We start from the raw sequence: 5,678 nt of genomic DNA on the forward strand, positions 1-5,678 counted from the left end.
AGTCGCGCTGGGTCACCTGACGGCGGGCGAGGGAACGAGTCTCGTCGGGCGCTGGCGGGAAGGCGCGCGCGCGCGCGACTCAATTCAGCCAATTCTCCGACGGTTGCGCTGGGCGCAGCGCCGGCAGCGGCTGAGCATGGCTGCGCGCGCGCCGCAGGGTCCCGCCTCGGACGCGGCGTACGGGCGCATGGCGGCCGCGCTAGGTAACGGGCGGGGCCGCGCCGGGCAGCCGCTCTGCACCGCCCGGCCGCAGGTTCATGCGCCCGGCGAGGCGCGGCCTCCGGTCCCGGGGGTCCCTAGGTCGTTCCCGGGAGGCCGCGGCCTGCTCCGCTCACTCGGGCGAGCCCCGCGCGTGGGGCAGCGCCCCTGTCTGCCAGGCCCGCCGCGCCTTGCCCCGGCACGCCGGCTGCGGGGCCGCTCACCGAGGGGACGTCCCCGGAGCGCTGCGGGGGGCTGCAGGGCCCGGCCACCCTCCCGTCAGAGCGGCCCCAGCCGCGGGGTTAAGCTACGCGGGTAGCTACGCGGGCAGCCCGACTGCCAGGGCAGGGTCCGGGGGCGAAGCAGTGGCACAGATTGGCTGACTGAACTGAGGGCATGGCTATACTGGCAGATGGAGGGGGCCGGGAGTTAAACCAGCCCTCAGAGACTGCAGCAGAGAAAGAGCTGCCCTCACTGGCGTGGCCACATTAGCAGCTCTTGCAACCCCACAAAGAGCAGCGCATTGTCGCTAGCCCAGCGTGCAGGTGGCTGCAGCCTGCTTTTTAAATCAGGGGTGTGGAGTGCGACAGGGAGTGTGTATGTGGGGGGAGAGAGCGTGTCAGCATGCTGTCTTGTAAGTTTGGGCAGAGGGAAGGGGGAAACCCCGTCTGCCCCCACCCCATCCCCTCTCTCTCTCACACACACACACCTACCTGCCTCTGCAGTAGCAGCATTCCACAGTAATGGTTTGCTTTGTATCCGGGAGCAGTTAAGCATACCAGCTGTCAGAAAGGGAGCTTTGAAAGGGGATATCTACATGCCTGCAGCCAAGTTCAAAACAATGAGAAGAGTGGCCACTTGACTTCAGGGGATTATGGGATGTTTCCGGAGGCCAATCACAGCGCAGTAATGCAACAGGTCAGCCATGCTGACACAGGGCGTTTCAGCTGGGGCACAGTAAGCTTTATGCTTCTCCTGGAGGTGGATTATCAGGAGCACTCCAGCTGCAGAGTCCAGGCGCTCTGTGTGTCTTGCCAGTGTGGACACCTCAGAAGTTAGAACGCCTGGGGCTGATTTAATACTCTAACTTGCAAGTGTAGCCAAGGCCTGAGTCAGCTACCACATGGGTAACTTCCGGTTCAAGCCAAATAGATTCATGTGCCTAAGGGGCTGCAATAGTTTAAGTAAAACACTGAGGGAAGCTTTGCAACCAGTTCCTGCCGCTGTGGGAGTCAGCAGAGTGCAACAGTACCAAGTATCCTGCAGCATATGGGAATTTTAAACTTTGCATCAAAGCTTAACCTGTCATGGCACAGGCTACACAGTACTTTTTCCATGGCACAAATGGACCCTTCCTCTCCTACAGTTATAGACTAGAAGAGGTTAGGGACTATGCAGAGTGTAATAGAAGGGAGGTGTGCTCTGTTGCCAGCCAAATACGCTCTAGTAGTTCCTCCATAGCTGTTCTGTTTAGTACTGTTGCCACAGAGATGGGAGGATTTTATAAGAGTACAATTTGAGATCAGGTTTGAAGGCACCAAACAGAATGAAGCACTGCATTTTACTCTGCAGACTTGTTTATGGTATGAAAACTTGACTGGAACTTATTTTGCAAATAAATGTAAATTATTACAGCGTTTGCTCAGCTGTTGCTTTAATGGCCACACATTTGATGCCTTGCCTACTTTGTTTTGTCTAGAGAAACTCACAAAGGAAGCAGACAGCTTGGCAGAACACCAGAAACTAATGAAAAAGCATGATATAGCTTTGACCCAGTTAAACAAGAGTTTTGACCAGGTAGGATAATCTGTTGTCTAAACCACCTTTGTGTGTGAAGTGTTGTAATAGACATGTAATGAATTTTTAGCCTTTTAATTATTTAGCCTTACAGAAACAATTAACACTTAAGATTGTCTGTTCTTTAGGGCAGGGACTGTTGCTGTGTTGCATGGAGAGGGCCTTGCACAGTGGACCTTGATGCTTAGTTGAGGCCAGTAGACACTACTGCAATACCAATATTAATAATAAGCACTGTATAAAGTAGCACAAGAGAGTCTGAGGGCTTGTCTCTACTTACCAGGGGATTGACGAATGACGATTGATGCATTGGCAGTCGATTTAGCGGCTCTAGTGAAGACCAGCTAAATTGACCGCAGATCACTCTCCTGTTGACTCCTGTACTCTACCTGAACGAGAAGCAGAAGGGGAGTTGACAGGAGAACGTCTCCTGTCGACATAGCATAGTGTGGACCCTGTGGTAAGTAGATCTAAGTACATCGACTTACATAGCTGAAGTTGCATAACTTAGCTCCATCTTCCCCTAAGGCCTTGTCTACACTAAAGGGAAAAGTTGATCTAAGCTACCCAATTTGAGTTACTTGAATAGCGTAACTCAAATTGATGTAGCTTAGATCTACATAGTGTAGGGTCCACACTATGTGATGTTGACAGGAGATGATCTCCCGTCGATTCCCCTTACTCTGCTCGATCCAGTGGAGTACAGGAGTTGACGGGAGAGTGGCCTGCAGTTGATTTAGCAGGTTTTCACTAGACCTGCTAAATTGACTGCTGCTGTATCGATCGCTCCTCCTCGATTCCTCAGTAAGTGTAGACAAGCCCTAATTTGTTAAACCAATCAGGACTGAAAAGCCCAAAACAGCTAACATTAACAGCCACTGGTCTAATCTGATATGTATTGTGTAGTATTTTTAAAAATTGTACTGGATTCACAATTAAAAACATCTGATGTGGCTTTAGATCACACAAGCATTTTTGCTTTGGCTCTTGGTTCTCTTTTCCGGGTGGCTGTGGGCATAATTCCCTCTCATGCTGTACAAGAAGAATAAGGATCTAGATTCTCTTTTACGTGTATTGTGGGAGTTCCTGTAATGAGTGAAGGGCTGTCAGTGTGGGACAGACTGCTCCTAAACAGCTAACAATCTAAAAGTGATGAGAGAAAAATAAGCAATGTTTTCAATGAATACAAATAAAAATACAAAATGAAATGAAATTTGAATACAAATTTCAATGAATACAAATACAAATTCAATTAATACTGTTAGCTTGGGTCTTGGAGTTGAAAGTCAGTTAATTTGGTGAAAACATCTGGGCAGAAGGTGGTTTTGACAGTGTTAATAAGTTATAATTGATACTATTATTCTCATCAGTGAATGATCTGAGATGCAAATGAATTGCAGAACTGTCTAAAATCCTCAGTCAGTAACATAAATTTAGGCAAATTGTATGGTAACTGTATTTAGAAATAGTTGCTCCTGCATGATTCCTGCTATCATGCATTGAGAATTCATTGAACACTAGATTTTTAAATTGGAGAGAACACTGGAGAAAAATCAATTTTAAGTATGACTAGTAATGACTCAGGCCTAATTAACTGTGACAGGATTCACTATAGCAGAGACCTTAAATAGGGCAGGAGTCTAAAAGGAAGAGGCAGACTCAAACCAGCTAATATGAGAAATATGGCAATATAATGAACTACTAAGCTAGATATAGTACTTGTATTATTATTTTGAAAGGGACTATATCTTCTAACATACCCAGGTCCCTACCAAATTCATGGCTATGAAAAATGGATCATGGACTGTGAAATCTAGCTATTGTAGGGGAGACCAGACTACAGAGTTGGGAGACAAGCATTGAAGGCAGTGGCACCACCAGCAGCAGCACAGAAGTGAGGTGGCCTGGTATGGGGCAGGGGTTGTCACTTTGAGGTGTGAGGCAGGGCTGGCCTTACAGATGAGCAAGTGAGCGACTGCCTAGGGCCCTGTGCTCATTCCCCACCCCATACAGCCAGACCAAGGCCCCTTTAACTTCTAAGTGTCAGGCTCTAGCTCCTAGTCCTGGGGAGGGAGTATACTACTGCTTGAGAACATTTTGGGTTATGGTATAAGCTCAAAGGAATATCCTGTTCTTCTTTGAGTATTACAGGATTGGCAATTTGAATAATGTTTTGCCTGCTCCTGAAGCAGCAAATAGTAGGTAGAGACAGAAGCAGGTTACAAGACTAAGGCCTAGTCTACACTAGAAAGGATCAATCAATACAGCTCTATGGGTAAGCAAGCCCTTTTAGTGGAGACATACCTTATACTGGTCCAGTGAGCAAAGTGAACTAGCCACAAAATCACTTGTCTGTATAACTGCATCTAGACCAGGGTATTTGCCAGTATAGAAATTTTGCCAAAACACTCCTGTACCCTAATAGACACTGCTATACCAGTAAAAGTTGCTAGTGTAGACCTGGGTGAAGGTTATGATCTTGACTGTCACTTCAGGAAAAATCACAGATTTTTACTTTTCTCACAACAGAAAATACACACAGTAGCTCTGCATCCATAATAATGCTAAGCACATAGGTCAAGTTGTTTTATTTATAATTTCAATTCCACAAGACACTCTAGGTATTATATGTCACATTGTTCCTCTCTTGGCCTCATACTTCTCACCATCACCAGGTGCAGGCATGTAATAGCCACATAAATGCATTACTTTCTATTAATCCATTAGTATAGACTTTAATTGCAGAAAATGACTTAACTGTGTGACTGGCTGATACTCATGAATAAATGCAATCAATGTGAAGGACAGTTTGTAAATGTCATTTTGTTTCCACTACAGGTTCAATCAAGACTGGAACGTATAGCAGCTGTGAAGCCCAGTAATGAATTTTTGAGTCAGTAGCAAAGAATGACCTGAGTTTTTCATATGTACTGCACTCCTGTGTACTACACAAAGCTGTTGTAGAACACCGGTATACCAGAAACATCAGGACAGTTCATGTCTGAGCAGAAACTGGGCAAAAAGTAACTACTTACAAAAAGCAGCATGTATATTACATTAATTGGGATAGTTTTCAGAAATTAATTTTTCATTGTGTTCATGCCCATGAATTCATGCCCTTACCATGACTGAAAGCTCACTTTAATAATCGTTGGCATTTAATACTAGATACTGAAGTAGACAAACAAAAAAAACCTTATTTCAAATACTGCCCTCTAATGGAATAATCAGAGTAATACCCAATGTTACAAAACTTTCTGAAGACATTGCAGTTGGATTGTGAAACACATGCAGTGTAAAAGGTCAGTGAAAGCTTTTCTACAGAAAATTTTTTCCTGGATACAGTCTCACCCTGATAGCTACCAAAAATACTTTTTGTAATATGGAATTAGTTTCTCCGCCCCAAAGAAAAAAAATCAGATTTCACAGAATTACTGATTCCCTCCCCCCACCCCTTCCAGCCAACTTGTGAGTATTCTGATTAATTTTGAGTTGGTTCTCTTGTACAGAGAGTACTTGTCACCCTAATAAACAGTGTAGTTTAAGTCTTTGGTTTGCATAAATATTTGTTTTGAAAAGCATTTAACTTTAAAGGAGGGAGGCTACCAGACGCTCTTTCATTTCTTTGAATATGACTTTGGTCATTAGCTCAGCTGCTATTTAAATGTTAGATGTCCTAAAGG

The 5,678-nt window shown here is 45.5% G+C and overlaps 1 protein-coding gene and 1 long non-coding RNA gene across 5 annotated transcripts in view; one reads left to right on the top strand and one right to left on the bottom strand.

Moving 5' to 3' along the window:
* LOC311531327 (coiled-coil domain-containing protein 169-like) overlaps positions 1-1,856 on the bottom strand; it is a 39,273-nt gene extending 37,417 nt beyond the window's left edge. The window contains exon 1 of one of the 2 annotated variants that reach the window (XM_084648601.1): positions 912-1,856. The gene's annotated coding sequence lies outside the window, so the exon portion shown is untranslated. Of the gene's footprint in view, positions 1-16; positions 136-911 lie in introns of those variants that run through there. The other variant, XM_084648602.1, reaches the window with a different exon arrangement.
* On the top strand, positions 26-5,540 carry LOC311531346. 3 transcript variants are annotated; one of them, XR_014714197.1, is made up of 5 exons: positions 63-203; positions 1,898-1,995; positions 2,124-2,188; positions 2,279-2,455; positions 4,834-5,540. It is a non-coding gene; the product is annotated as an uncharacterized lncRNA (long non-coding RNA). The 3 variants fall into 3 exon arrangements; XR_014714198.1 differs by lacking the exon at positions 2,124-2,188; XR_014714196.1 differs by lacking the exons at positions 2,124-2,188; positions 2,279-2,455 and having other exon boundaries at positions 26-203.
* Positions 5,541-5,678: the final 138 nt, after the last annotated feature.

This window comes from Lepidochelys olivacea (genome assembly GCF_965140295.1).
Source record: "Lepidochelys olivacea isolate rLepOli2 genome assembly, chromosome: 1".
Classification (NCBI taxonomy): domain Eukaryota; kingdom Metazoa; phylum Chordata; order Testudines; family Cheloniidae; genus Lepidochelys; species Lepidochelys olivacea.